The sequence below is a fragment of the Python bivittatus genome, unplaced genomic scaffold (assembly GCF_059951505.1).
Source record: "Python bivittatus isolate LINGU-HERP-01145 unplaced genomic scaffold, Pbiv_v1 ctg000330_np1212, whole genome shotgun sequence".
Classification (NCBI taxonomy): Eukaryota; Metazoa; Chordata; class Lepidosauria; order Squamata; family Pythonidae; genus Python; species Python bivittatus.
The window spans coordinates 31,038,041-31,054,272 of record NW_028277058.1 but is presented as its reverse complement, the minus strand read 5'-3'; the positions used below and the strand labels follow the sequence as shown (position 1 = coordinate 31,054,272).

The window sequence follows — 16,232 nt, the reverse complement described above, 5'->3', positions numbered from 1 at the left end:
ATTTGCTGCTCACCATGGCCAATCCTTTCAATTCCCAGTTCTTCTCTTCTTATCACACCTTTCCAAAGTTATGCATTGTGAACAGGCAAAGCACAACAGTCAAGACAGGCAGTATAACAATCCTAAGTTTCCAGCTCACTGGCATTAGGCTTGTCAACATATGTGAGCTCTCTGTGGTCAACAAGAACTCTGGGATGTTGTCATTTATTCTTCCTAGCTTTGGGGTTAGTGGGATAATACATTTTCCAGAGCAACCCCTTGGCAGAAAGAGCTCAAGATGCAGAAAAGGCTTAAAAGGAAATTCTGGCTGTCTCAAAATTGGGTCAACAGATAAGACATAAAAGTAATGAGTAAATTTGGAAGAAGAGTTGGACTACATTCATACTATATTTTTGAACTGAGTTGCCCAGTATTTGTTGATCTTCTCAACACAAAGCATATACTAACTTTTTCATTTCTGTGCAGATGGGAAGATGTAAAGTTTCAGCAAAAATACTAGACAACCTGCATGGCAGGAAAAGAAACATTTAAAAAATAAGAAAGCTTGGATATGATCTTTTGAATGTGCTTTTTTGTGAGCAAATGCACTTATAACACAACTCTATACAGTTCTAATCAGAAATATGTCCCACTGAGTTAAAGAAGACTTACTGCCAGGTAAGAGTATATAGGATTATGGAATCTTAAAAGTTAGGGCTTTATTGTATATAATCTCTACTAAATTCAACAGGATTTAGTTCATATAATAAATTTGTATATCCTTTGGGCTGTGATGAATTTATTAACACTGCAATCTTATTCATTTCTACTGAGAAATACATCTTCAGAAATCAAAGGATCTGGAATACAGTAAATAAATCTCTGAGTTCAGTGGGCTTACTCTCAGAAATGTGAGGAAAACGCTGCTATTTTTACTATATTTATTTTATATAATCAGAATAAGTCATTGCAATTCTGCCTATAATTCTTATCAATCATTAATGAAAAAGTTATAATGAGTTATATTCCCAACATTTTTCAACATACCTGTGTAACATCCTGAATGAAACAACCACATCCTGCATTGCCTTTAACTTGGATATATAAGCAGATCTTCTATGGCCATTTTCCTCTAAACAGATTCACTCTATTCACTCCGATAGATCATTCATTATATTTGTGCTTTCTGTATAGTGAAAAAGATACAATTTGTAAAAGAGATTTCTGATAACTTTTCTTTCACTTACCAAATATTGTTTTTTTTAAATCAAGTGATAAAAGTTGTGTTTTGCCACAAACATGACAGTGCTATCTGAAAAGGAACAAGTCAGGCCTAGTTCCTATGCCTCCAAATACAGTGATCTGGATTTTGGATGCTTGCAAAATGTTCGCGAAGGTTGAAAGATCAAAATAAATGTTTGAAAAGCTCATATGGATGAAGTGTCATTCATCTTCTGACAGTTCCTCTCGTCTATCCAAGCACAAGAAGCAAAACTTGCAGAAAAGAGGAAATAGAAATGTACAGTAAAAGTTTTTCATTTGTTAGAAATTACAGGTAGTCCTCTGTTAACGACCACTCTTTCAGTGTCTGTTTGAAGTTACAACGGCACTGATCAAGTGGTGGTTACGACCTGTCCTTGAAGTTCCAGCTATCCCAGCATCCCCGTGGTCACATGATCGTGATATGGGCGCTTGGCAACTGACTCACATTTAGGATGGTTGTGGTGTCCCACAGTCACATGATCACAATTTGCAATCTTCCCTGCCGGCTTCCCACAAGCAAAGTCAATAGAGAAGCCGGCAGGGAAGGTCACAAGTTGCTTGGGTAAGTCTCTCCCAGCCATGTACCCTTCCCAAGTCTTGTTGCACTCGCGCTGCCCCTCCCTAGCCACTCTACTAAAATGAGATGAACTCTCCTAGAAACCTTCCTAAATAACAAAAACAAAACCTGGAAAACAAAAATAACGCAAGTAAAAATGTGCAGCACTGAATTCAAAAGAAGGTACCCAATGCAATATAATTGCAAGTCTGCCTGACCAAAAGAAATTTCTCAAAAATCTTGCCCTGGCAAAAAAAAAAGGGGGGGGGAATAAATCAGTTGCATAAGCAGAACCATCTACTGAATGAACAGCTTCATCTAGAGGAAAGTGAAAAGTCCGTATAATATACAAGATCTAGATTCTGCTTTGGACTTCTCTTGGGTTATGTAAATATATCTTGTTCAAGTTGTTGTTTGTTAACTAGACCATAGGGAAGTGTAAATGCTTGTGCAAGCAGGACTGTGAAACAGCAGCAATATGTTTAGGTATTATGTATGTGGTTTCTAAATAGTCAAACATAGCCTCTCCTGAGACAAATTTTCTCGGTAAATATACAGATGAAATAGAAAGAAAAAAAAAACAAGTAGAATTCAGGACACTTTTGTGACTTTTGACAACACCACAGAAGATGAACTACAGAAATAGCTTAGTAAGTATACAGCAAATATTAGCTGCGCAGTTCATCTGTGCAGATGGCATCTGTTTCTACTTAGTTGTCAAACTAAAAAGTAGTACAAATACATAACAACAAACTCTACTGAAATCAGTGAGATCAGGCTTATTCATCAGTAACAGATTAGCACCTTCACAAAACTCTTCTGTCACTTGAAAATCATGAACCATAGGTCCTTTCTAAGGGACAATAGCAACCAGGTCTGACATATTTGGTTTTTATGAGAAAAATGTTTTATTATACAAGTATATAGAAAATATACTTGATGTTTACTGACTAAAGGAATGTGATTTTTTATTTGTATCACTTTCAGATTGTATCTTGCCATATTTCTAAGAGTTTGTTCACTATTCTAATCTTAATTTCTATAGTTACATTTCAGCTTTTAATTTGAATCTCTTTCTCTCTCTGTCATTATCAGCATCTTTCTCCACCCAACCCCTGAGTTTTTCACAACACCTCTCCTGTTTTCACTCATTCATAATCTATCTCTTCATAAAATTTTCTTTAATGTTAATCTCCAGACTTCCTAGAAGCTCTGGCTCATATGATCCCTGGTAAATAAAGTTGGGAATCATCATTCAACATCTAGAGGGTCAGAGAATTTGGAACTGGCAAATCAAAATGCTTTCATGTTATATGTCTGAAACTTGGCCAGTTCTGAAACTAAAAATCTCTCAGGCAGTGATTCAAGGACAAATGCATTGATAAGCTTTGTTTATTGCAAGAATTGGAAAAAAATCATTTAAGAAGAAATCTATCAACTCCCAAAAGTGAAATATAAGCCCTATTAGTAATGAAAGAATGGTTCAATTCTTGTACTTTTTTTCCTGCCTGCGGTACCTAAGAAGCTGAGACTTCTTACTTTTGGATGGGAGAAGCAGGTGACACCTGTCCCTTGTTGCTGTAATGAATCATTCTGGTCTCAGGCTAATGCTTCTGATCTTACTAGACCTAGTTCTCACACCACGTTCATCCATTGGATCTTGTTCCCTGTGGATCCAATCTACAAATCTATGCAAACATTCATATTTACTTGTACTTTACCATATTTTAGAAACATGGAATCCAAAAGAAAATTAAGTTTAAATCTGTGAAATGGTTCTGAACCAGTCATTACCAGTGTATACAAAAATTGAACTCTACAAACATGAACTCTCCAGATATGCTTGGGGGTTTGGGCGGGGTGCATGAAGGAATACAAAGAGGAGGGCATCCTGTACTGAAATGTTCACAGTAATTACAATATTCATTTATAAATTAATTGTCTCACTCCAAATATTCTTGGCAGTGTATAATTTAAGTCAAAATACAAAATAACTACATCAAAAAAAAACCCCACAACCTTTTTTATTTTATCTTCTTTGTTTCAATATCTAAGGCCACACATTTTCCAAGCAATACTGAGCATCTTTTAAGAGGGTTAAAAAGTTCAACGTAAGAAAAACAAAAAAATCATGGGAAAAAAACCCAATAAATATAACAAACAATATTTAGGAGAGATCTTATTCTAGTTGCTCTTATTCTGTAACTATATTCTGAAACAAAAACTCCTATGCATTTAACAAGCAGAAACAAGCAGCTTACATTTATGTTGTTCTATTATCATACCAGCACTGCAACCTGCAGGCAAATGCAAGTTGATATTTCCCTTGCAATTGCAACTGTCAGGGTGCAAGAGCACCCATCAAGATTCGGCTTTTAGCAATTGCTTCCAGCCAATTGATCTCTGATTGATAGAATCAGAAACACGGAATTAGATAAACTAACAGCCAATCTAAATAATTAGGCTAGGCCTAGGTAGATATTTATGAACAGGGTTTAGATGCAGATGGGGACGAGCAACTCTTGCTTATTTACATCACTGTATTTGGCAACAAGATGTTCAGAGTTCCACCTGCATCTACTTTTCTATTGATTATACACCTGACACTGTGCAATTGCAAGCGACAAGGACACTACAGAATCTGTAATGTCAGGGTACACTACCTCTTATCAGTTAGCAACCTAGGATCTTGTCAGGAGAGCATTCTACACTGCAGCCAGGTGCTCCATCAATTGTTTGGCTGAAGTTCATTTTAATCAGCAAAAATAGGATGTGATCATTTCTAGCATCCCTGTGGCACAATTGAAGGTCATCCATTTGGTGGGAAGCTGATTGTTCTGGCTTTCTCTTCTGCAGAGTAATGAAACTATAGTTGAGGATGCTATGAAGAGTCATTAAATGGGAAAGTGGTTATAACAGAGTGCTATACTATAATAAAAATGGGAAGAAATGCATTTAGTTTATATTTGTTTCACAGTAATACACAAACTGGTATTTTGTTATCATGAGTTACCATTCTCTGAATTTCACAGTGCAGTTTGCAAGCAGTAACAAAATGTACGTTAGGTAAACTTATCCAAAAAATGTATATACATGAAAATATTTCAGGAAATACATTTTGTTATGGAAATTATCTGCAAAACTAGATAAAATTGCAAACTAAAATGCATGTCTTTGAGAACATACATACAAATGTTAGTTAGTTGAGGGGAAGGGTTAAAAAACACCTCAACAAAGCAAAACTGGCATATTTATAAAAAGCAGAAACTAAGAAACTAAATATCACTTATTAATAAAAATGAGTATCTGAGAGAAACTGAGACTGAATCTAAACTAGAATAATTCTGACAGAATTATTAGAAGCAACATTTTTATATAAAGTTCCATTTCTAATACTTAATTCTTATAGAATATTTTGGTCAAAATGCTAAAAACAAAACAGGTTAATAGAATATTAAGAATCTTCAGCAGAATTATACTTTTACTGTTAATTAACCCTCCAAATGTTAAAGTAATGTTATATTACAATTTACTACAGTTTAGAAAAAAATTAGTAAAAAAATTAGTTTTTAAAGATAACCATGTTTCAAGATTAAGATGTTATTCTTCCTATTCTTATTAATATTAGTTCAATATCTTAGCATCTATACATTGATATGTCACTAGTCACTTTTAACAGGGGGCCTAGGAAACAGCTAAGGAAATCAGAAAGGAAATAACTAAATTATTGGTGCAATTTCTTTCTCATTTCTTTTGGAAATGAGAGGCAGTGGCATCACTACTGGAAAAAGTTCAAAAGGAATGATATATTCTCTTAGGATTTAACTGAAGCATGTAAAGCCAGAGAGGCTGCATCCCACCGCAAAAGTGTGTAACAAAAGGAAGGATATTCACACATAGCAATTGGTCATCTGCAAGAACACCATTCTTCACCCATGAGCATTTTGTCTAAATATTCTTCTCTTCTGAAAGCAAAGCCAGTGAAAAGAGATGCAAAATGCAGGGGAAATTCTCTGCCCAGCATTAGTTTTTAAGATGGAAAGAAGTCCATGGGAGAATATGTACAACAAGCCAAGAACTGTAGTTGGAGAAAGAAACATCAATAACTTGTGCTATGCTGATTATACTATTGTGATAGCTGAAAATGCAAATAATCTGGAAGTTCTAATAATGCAAAGTTAAGGAACACAGTGAAAAAATGTGCCTAGGATTAAATATAAGTAAGACCAAACTAATGACAACAGGTACAGCAACCAGCCCTAGAACAGACAATGAAGATTAAGAAGTGGTGGAAAGCTTCTGACTTTTAGGATTGACTATCAATAGTAAAAGAACAAGCAGTCAAAAAATATGACACAGACTAGCACTTGATAGAATAACAATGAAAGCCATGGAAAGATAGTCAGATGTTGTGATGTTTTCATCTATACCTACAAAGATCAGAATCACGCAGGCAACAGTTCTCTTGTGACACTCTATAGAAGTGAAAGTTAGACTTTGAAAAAGCAGGGTAGAAAGAGTATTGTGCTTTTGAATTTGAATTTTTGAACTTGAACTTTTGAACTTTGGTGTTGGAAAAGACTCCTGAGAATACCATGGGTAGCCAGGAAAACAAAGAAATGGATCAAAGAATAAATCAATCCAGAGTACTCACTTGAGGCACAAATGACCAGGATCAAATTATTGTATTCTGGATACATTATGCAAAGACCAAGATTTTTTTTTAGGACTCTATAATGCTGTGAAAGGTGGAAAGAAAGAGAAGAAGGAGACAACCAATAGCAGGGTGGATGGACTTAATTGCAGCAGCATGGGTGCATCACTGGAAGATCTGAAGGATCAGGTTGAAGATGCATCACTCTGAAGAAAATGTATCTAAGACTAGATACATCTAAATGTCTAAGAATAGACACCAACTTGGTGCCACAGAATCATCATCAATCAAGCATTCCAGTAAAATATTATTCCAATATAGCCAAAATTCAGAAAGAAGGCAACTTAGTTGTAAAATAAAATAAATAAAAGGTAAATCTATTCACAGATGCTGAGATATTTTTCTTTTATACCTTTCATTAAGCTGGGGTTATCCTTAAAAATTAAGTATCTCCACAACTATTATAGTCATCTCCATTCTTTGCTTTCCCTCATCAGTGTTGTATAGATGACATTTCTTGCAGTAATGGCTGCCTCTCCAAACACATGGTGTACATGGTGGAATACACTATGGATTGTATCCAAATTATCATGAATCCTGAAAAAAATCAAAGGCTGACAGGAAAACCACTCTAATTCTTATAGCAAGCGGTCTCATCCCAGGATGCAATCATCTGTCACAAGAGCTATTTAAAGTTGAATCCACTGCCAAGTTTTGTACATATTAGACATAAAATGGTTTGTGTTAAATAGTTTGTGATATTCCCTGCTGCAAAATCTGAAATTAACACACACAGACTCAGTTTTCAACATACATAATCAATATGATGAGTCTTTACAGCCCAGTTTTATAACTTGTCATAATAGCAAAAACTCTCTACACAGAATGTTAAGGACCTGAGCTCTGATAGAAGGATATACTCTACTGCAGTGCAATAGCAGTGATATGGCACTAAAATATGGGACACAAATGGGATTTGGGTTCTCCAATTAGCCCTAGTAGCTAATACGATTACTGAAAGTTATCAGCATTTAGGAATAAGAATTGCAATAACATTGGAAAGACAATGAAACACATTAAAACCTTCCCATGCAGAAGTTACTACTTACATAATTGAGGCAAAATTTAATTGTTTGAAACAAGTATGTATTAATTGTCCTACCAGAGTGATTTGCATGCAGGGCAATTTGTTTGTTTCTTTAAAAACATTCATAAATTAGCTACCATAACAAGGATATCATGGTGAGGTTACAATCTACAAAATAAACAAAGCAAAGTGGTAAAATTAAGTAAAATAATTAATCATTTAAAAGTCATGACAACAACACTGCCATGAATAAAATTCATTTAAAGGACAAAGGCATCATCAAGCTACAAACTTGTTCTAAATGTGCAAGGAAAAGTTCAGGTCTTTCTTCACCTGGTATCAAAAGGCAGCTAATGTCAGTTCCAGTTTGGCCTCTGAAAAAGGGTATTCCCAAGCCAAGATGCCACAACAAAAAATCTCTCAGTTGTGAGAGGCCAAGGAGTGCAGCCCTGAAGATCTGAACAGGTATATACTGGGAATTAATATAATAGTTCAGGCTACACATTTGCTGGCATACTGCAGCATATATGTTAGTACACTGTCATATGCCACAAAGCCTTGTTTTGCTTCAAGCATCCATATTAAACATGAACCTTCAGTATTATCTTTAGAGATCAAAGTAACCCTTTTTTCCCATCCTTCTTCTTCCACCTTCAGACCCCCTCTTTTTTTTTCTTTTTTTTTAAAGATTTCACAGGATATTGAAACAGCACTAACTAGAAAGACGGTAGTTGACCACAAACTCTCAGCAGAAACTGGAAGAAGTCAGTAGAGACACATGCTCAGGGAAACTGAAGAGTTGGATAAGGCATTAAAGGAAAGAGCATCCAAACATCCCATGTATGGAGAAGTACAGCAAATAACCAATGACAAGGATGAGCTAAGATACAAGGAATGGTATTGCATTCTAAGTTTTTTAAAAAGGGAAATGCATTCAGAATGAGAAAGGAACATTGGACTCCTGGGGCAAACCACCTGATAGTTTTCATTTCTATACAGCACCCTGTCTTCAACCAACCCTGCCTCTGAGGGATTGATAGATCACCAGTGTTTTTGGGATGAATGCTACAAAGTTAAAACAGCTTACAACTTTAATAGATCAGGAAGAACTCAAGGGGCTTTTCCCTTGCCCTCTTCTTGCTCCTCCTTTTCCCTTTCGTCCACCCCACAGATTAGGATGTAACATTTTGCAGCCACTTAGTAAGCTTCAAGTAAAAGAAACACTTATATTTGAAGCTTACTTCAAGTCATTCTATACCATCAAATGATCTTTATAAAACAAACTAAGATTCTTAAGCCTCATGCAAATAACTCAAGCACCAAACACATGAAGAGATGTAATTTGATGAACATGTGGCATGGCCATATGAGTGACTAAATGGATTACGTATGCAGGGAATGGAGACAGCCACAAAGGGGCAGGAAACTGATAGTACCCAAGCAATAGGCAAAAGACCACCAGTCCCTCTGTGGCAATGATAAATCCAGATGGTGGGAAACTGATGGCTCCAGTTAGTGGGCAGAAGGTCATCAGCCCCTCAGTAATCAGAGGTTTCCTAAAGAAAGACAACTGATACTCCCTAGCAGGACAGAAGACTGCCATCTCTTACGGAGAGGCATCAATGAAGATAGAAGAAAGTGAACATATATTACCAAACCCATATTAGGCATAACTTCATCTAACCCATGTTGTGGGTATGAAAGCAACAGCATCTTGGTTTGTATCAGGATCAGAGATTCTAGAAATTCCATAGATTATAATAAGTATGCTTGGGGTAAAGCTCAGTTCCCATGCCACAAGGATTACTGCCTATAGCATAGGTATGATTAAAGCTGGTTATCGAGACTACATCTTCCTTATCTTACTAAAAAGCATTATGTGACAATTCTGATTGACTAAAGCCATAATGGGCAGTGAAGAACAATAGCTATAGGCCCATATGATAATAAGCATGATATATAGAAAATTGTGACTTGGAATGTTAGGAGACTAAATGATAAAGTGTATAATTAACAAAGGAATGAAAGAAATAAAAAGGCAGATATGTTGTCTGGCTGTGGAACCAGGTGAAAGGAAGATATAATGGATCTGAATGAAAGATTGTATGAAATTTGTTAGATGAAGCCATAAATAGAAGTGAAGTTATAGAATTAATTATAAACGTTGGGCTAAATTGTACACCAGAAAGTATGAGCTGATGTCAAGAAAGTTACTGTGGATGCCTAAGAAATCAGGAATTCATAGGTTGTGAGAGTTGCTCCAGTGAATAATAGAAAAAACAGACATAAATTTTGGGGAAAACATGTAGAAAATTCTAAATGAATAATTTAGGGGAAAAATATTCTGTTAGGTGACATGAATGGATGGAAAGAATGAGATGAGAGAGTACTGAAAAAATTGACAGGCCATTCGGACAAGCAAGCACGAATAGGAATGATGCATATTTGGTGAGTATCTACTTAGAAAAAGAAATGTTTATTTTGAATAATGCGGTTTAAGCATAAGTCTGTTCATGAAGGAACTGAAAAGCAAGATTGATTTGATTGTCTATAGTGAAATTTGAGAAAATTAGTTAAGGATACAAGAATGATGACTGGTTCTGAACATGAGACATGATGTTTTGGTACTATCAAGAGCTGATCCTGGGGAAATATGGACACGGTAGAAAAAGAAAAAATGAAAAAAACTAAAGTGAACGTAAAACAACTGCAGGAAGAGAGAGTATTGTGTTGGCCCTCCCTGGCCTCCTGTGACTTCCACATGGCCTGCACCAGCCCTCCCCAGGCTCCCGTGCCTCATGTGTCCTCCCCCAGCTCCCAGCAGCACCCCCCCATGACACTCCCATGCTCCTTACCTGGGACTCTTGTCTCTTCCTGCTTAACTATCTGCGCATCTTGGGGTTATGACAGCAACTGGGACTGCCCAGGATTGCCGTCATTAAGTAATGAAGTCACGTGATGTCATGCTTTATGACCGCATTGCTTAGTGACAGCAATCCTGGTCTCAATTCCCATTGTAACCCAAGGACTACCTGTAACATTATTTGGGATAGCACTGAAATAAGTGACTGCTTGAAGGAAAATTTTAGAGATTTGTATGGGAATGATAGGGATATATTGAACAGCGGAATTGAAACAAATACTATAAATGTTGCATCCTAAAAAAGGAAGTCATAAATGCTGTGAGAATGTTACAAAACAGTAAGACTACCAGTGCAAAGTAGAGAAATTGATGCAGTCTGGATGCAGTCTGCTTATAATTTTAATGTTTGTGAAGGCTGCAACCTGTCCCTGATGACTAGAATGATATTATTCCTTTGTACAAAGGGAAAGAAACTAAAGATGAATGTAAAAATTAAATGTGAATTTGTTCATTAAGTGTGCCTGGGAAGGTGTCTGGCAGCATTCTGACTCAAAGAGGATGAGAAAAAATTGGGAACCATAGAGCAGCTTTATGCTGTGCAAGGTTTGCAGACCAGACTTTTAATTTTCAGCAGGCTATTAAGAAGTATATGAATGTGAGAAAGAAAGTGTATTGTAGTTCTGTTGGTTTCAAAACAGCATATAAATTATAGAATGTTTTGCTTGAGTAGGGAGTAAATCATGAACTGTAAAAATAAATGGCAAGACTATGTTATCTTAATATACAAGGACACAATGACTGCAAGTTACACATAAATGGTGAAAAACTAGAGTAAGCAAACAAGCTTGGTTGTTGCACTGAAGATGTTACCTAGCCGGGTAACAAAACATTTGCAAGAAAACAACCAAGCTCAGAGAACCCCAAGGACTCCACAGTTCAACCCTGAACTACACATATCTCTTCTATTGGTAAGTTTGTGTACTTGGTGGAAAGATGGGAAGATGGATGGAAAAAATTTAAGATATACGAATGTTGGCAGAAAGGTGGAGAAAGGTGGAGAGTAGTATGTGGTCTGTTCTGGGGGATGAACTAATTTGTCAAAAGAAGTAAAAAAAATATGGGTATAAATGTGCTTCTGCTCACTTTGTTATATGGAAGAGAGGGTTGCTTATATCAGGAAAAACATAAAAATTAGTTGGGAACGGTGTACTTAAGTCAGTGTGGTAAAGCAAGAAAGAGAAAGGGAAGAGAATGAATGAGTGCTGAATGAATGTGGACTGAATACAAATGGGAGCAATCAGTAAAACCTGAAGTGCTTTGATCACACAAAGAAAATGAATGAGGATTGAAATGCAAAATAAATGTATGAGAAAAGAATGAATAAGTTGAGAAGAAAATGGATACTGAGAAAGTTACAGTTGAATGAAATTGATAAGATCCTGAAAAAGAGAGAGATAAGAAGTTTGAAAAATAAAAGACAATGTACAAAGTGCTATATGGCTGTAGCGGAAGCCAGGATGGTTCTTTATAAACTAGAAAGGTATAGTGAATGGTGTTGGTATAAACTCAATTTCGATTTCCTCTTCTTCTAATCCCATGTCTTTAATTTCTTTATCTTGCTATATCTTATTTCCTTTCTATGGTTTGCAAAACATAGCTTACCCCAGAAGAAAACAATGGGATGGGTATATATATAATTATTGTTCTAAAAGATTGGAAATCATGCTAATGATAACAAACAAATGGGATATAAGAAACTGATCTTTGGTATGGTCAATCTCTGATATACCTTGGTCACACAGTGCACTAACCTCTAGTTTGCTAACTATGGTTTGTAAATAAATCGCCATTACTAGAGTTCACATACATTAAGATAACTAGTTATTTTCAAATCAAACTGCTAGTTTCACATGGCATGTTAAGCCAAAACCAAACTATAGTGTAATTTATTGTGTGAACTTAGCCAGTGAAAGATGCTCAGATGTGTACTGATAATTGTCCAAGGACCATCAAGTTTTCCAATAGATTAATATTACTTTGATAAAACATTTTGAACCAGTAAAATATTTGATGAGGGGAGCCACATTCAAATTTATAAAGCTGGAAAGTTGACCTTGAAATAGGATCAATTTCTCAGTCTAATTTGTGAAACAGATACACACACACACACACAAAAAGATATGCATATTACTTTTGGCTCTTATGGCTCTACAATAAGGAAATTAAAATTAAATGAACTAACTTAACATCTTCCAGATTCTATTTTCCTCTGATAAAATAAAAATATATATGAATATATATTACCTATGTATTTGCTTCAGGTTTTTACTGCAATGCTGTATTTGATCAATTTTATACTTCCAGTAGTTAAGGTACAATGAAAAACAGCTTTCTGTGTAGAAAATACTCTATGCCTGAAAGTGCTTCTGTTTTATAAGTTCAGAGATTTCACATTTCCTCAAGGGACTACCGCTGAGCCAAAGATTTTGCATTTTGATCTTAGATTCTCCTAGCAGATGTTTAAAAATGCATGTAACTAGACAGCTCCCTTTTGGCTACACATCAGAGAAGGCTTGAAAAACCTAATTTATTCTTTCAAAGGTCAGCTGTAACAGACACCCAAAACTGGTTTCATATCCTTTGGGAAATACTGTAGAATAAAAAGTCCTTCTGCATTTCAGTAATTTTACCCATTTTCTTTTATCCAGCAGGCAGATAATCATCTTGACAAGCAAATATTGTATATATACTTCTGAACCCATTTATGTTACAATAATACCACAAATAACATACAAAAATAGAGTGACCAATTACATTTTGTCTTATCAATAGTCATATTATATGTTGAAAGTCATAAATCCCAAGCATTCATGTTAAACAAGGTAAATCACAGTTTTAGTCACTCAACAAATACATGTTAATACTGGGTGTAATACATTGAGATGTACTATACTGTGATTCAAGCTTCCAGTTTTGCCTGGTATTATCTTCAGAAATATTTCTTTATTAGGAATTATAATAATTATTAATTATTGTGACTCATTAATTTTTAAGGTGTTCTGAAAAACTCTGCGACTGAAGAATGAAAAATGCTTTAAATAATTAGCAATAATAAATAATTCTTGCACATGGAAAAACGGAAAAATCATCATAAATTATTCTATGCTGTTTTCCAGATTCAGCATGTGGATGTTTATATGCAAATTCAGAATGTGAAAATCTGGGCAAGACTCTCTGCATCTATTCTGGATAATATATTAATAATAATAAAACTGCACACTAATCCAATCTAGTCATCATCCCATTATTCAACCAAAGCAATACCACTCAAGAACAATAAATTAGTAACATAACTCGATCTGTCATAGTAGAATTATTCAGTCCTTTCTTTAATGTATGGGGATATCTGCTTGGGAAACTGGAAGTCTATCATATCATGAACACCTCCGTATCTTAATTAGGAATTTGGTCTCTTTCTGGCACAGTTAGTACCAGCTATGATACTCACAAGTCATCCCAGTTTGGGACTCCCTTACTTCCTTCTCACAACTCTTTAAATACATTTATGCATGACATTCTCTAATTCATACAGTGTTAGTAATAGACATGTTTAGTGTTTTGACCAGTCACAAATAAAAGAGAAACCAATAAAAGCAAAACAACATTTGAGCAATTCATTTTTTATTTTAATTTTAAATCTTAATTTCACATCCATAGGCATCTACAGCAAACTAAGATTATGTCAAAATGATGACACATGCACAATGATGTCACGACAAAATCTCATCCTTATGTACTTACATATTTAGGTCAGAACTGGGAGACAAGTCTTAATTTTTGCATCATGACATTGATATATTTGCCCTCTTTGCCTCCTCCCAGACATCCACAATGGCATCTCTTATGATATTGCTGAACAAGGCATCACGGAAGCTACTTTTTATTCAGTTAAAGCAGAACCCTGTCCAATTCAATACCAACCATGCTGATTGGCACTGGTGGTTTCAAGGCTTCTAAAGACAAATCTTTCTCTAGCCCTACATGGACAGAGTTTGATTCTGCTGACTTCCGTAGACAAATGTGCAATACTACTTAAATATTGGCTGAACCCCAAGTATCAGGACATTGGTAAGCAAGGTAAGGCAGACCTTAATTACTATTAATAATGCCATCCCATAGTGGCAAAGGACATGATGCCACTTATTTCTCATTCTATTGGCAACTGAATATTATTTCAGCATTTGTGACAGAAAAATATTTTCCCTACATCTTAGATAGCTGGCTGGTGTAGAGAAATCAGGATAAGTTGTGAGGGATACACTCTTCCTTTCTCCAATAAAGGGGAGCATTGAGGAAGTCCAGGACATATGGTAGGCTGGCTCAGCATAATTACAAAACAGTTGAAAATAGACAAATCAATAGCATTAATTTTCATAAACAGATTTAATACACTAACATTAAAAATTTTATTATACCTTTCCATAAAAAATCACTTTTTTTTTCTTATCTAGTCAAGATGTAACCGGGATTTCCACTAGATCTAAAATTTTCATATGTAATTGGATTATATTGGAATAAAGATTTCGCGAAAAACACATACATTTCTGTGTAGAATTACCCGTAACAAGTGATATCTTCCCTGTTTTCACTATATTCACACATAAATATATTTCAAACAAAAGTTTTCTTCTGTTTCATTTTCACATATTTCTTACAAATATTTTTATTCCCTTGCCACCATGTATTTTGCTAATATTTCTTAAATACCTTTTCACTGATCATTTGTAGATTTTTTTTTCAAAACTAATACATTTTGCAAAGTTTTCCATAATTATGTATATAAATTAATTTGAACCAAATCATAGAATCCATTTTCAGTGCCAGTACCAGAGCACTTCCTATGTGCTAATAGTGATCATTCTTAGTATGAATTCTTAATATGACCAAAGTAAGCATGATCCATACACATAAATAAGGGAGGAAATATCAAAGTAGCCCAAAGTTCATTGAACTTTCTCAAGTATAATTACATGTGTTCTTTTTTGGAAAGGATAGGTTGGAACCGCAAACAAAAGTACTTAAATCACAAACATTTCATTGTAGGTTTTACTTGTGAATAAAATTTGCATCACCATGTAACATGCTGATTTTCTCGTTTTAAATATTTCATTTGTTTTCACACAAAGCAATAACATGATGGCCACTGAAAAATGTATTTTTACAAAGAATGGAATCTTTCTGTAATTTTTGCACAAGTTCAGAATCTATATCTATATACAGGTTCTGAACTTGTGCCAAAGTTATTTATTTATTCCCAGCTATTCTTCTGAAGTTTGGAGTGGATAAGAGACTGTGGAAGCATGCTAGATGATTGGAATGTATACCAGTAACATTACCTTGGTCACTGATATTTTATTCATATGTACAATTACCCTCTAGAGCAGGTCTACACAACCTGTAGAAGGGAAAGGGCCATATCGATAAATTAACCAAGGATGGAATACCGGGCGCACCAATCAGCTGTTTGGCAGCTAGCAGAGCAGTGGCAGCAGTGGAGCTGGCAGCGGCTGTGAGGCTTGAAGATGCTTGGCAGTACTTGTTTCTGGGCAGCAGCAGCAAATTGATTACTTTTTAAAAAACAGTAGCAGGCCACACAAGGCCTGCTTTAGAGCAATCGCTATGTTAGTATGTCAAAGAGAGTAAAAGTCAACTCCTGCTCTCAAAAATAATGGACCAATTTGACATGTACAAATACACTTTCACCCATTTCTATTTTACACACATATAAATACATATGAACACACCAACACTGGGAAGAAGATACAGCTCA

General features: G+C 35.3%; 1 long non-coding RNA gene across 4 annotated transcripts in view; it reads right to left on the bottom strand.

The window, feature by feature from the left end:
• LOC107326037 (uncharacterized) overlaps positions 1–16,232 on the bottom strand; it is a 107,764-nt gene that overhangs the window by 73,254 nt on the left and 18,278 nt on the right. For all 4 annotated transcript variants that reach the window (XR_015796433.1, XR_015796434.1, XR_015796436.1 and 1 more), the window contains one exon: positions 1,027–1,165. This is a non-coding gene — a long non-coding RNA (uncharacterized LOC107326037). The remainder of the gene's footprint in view (positions 1–1,026; positions 1,166–16,232) is intronic.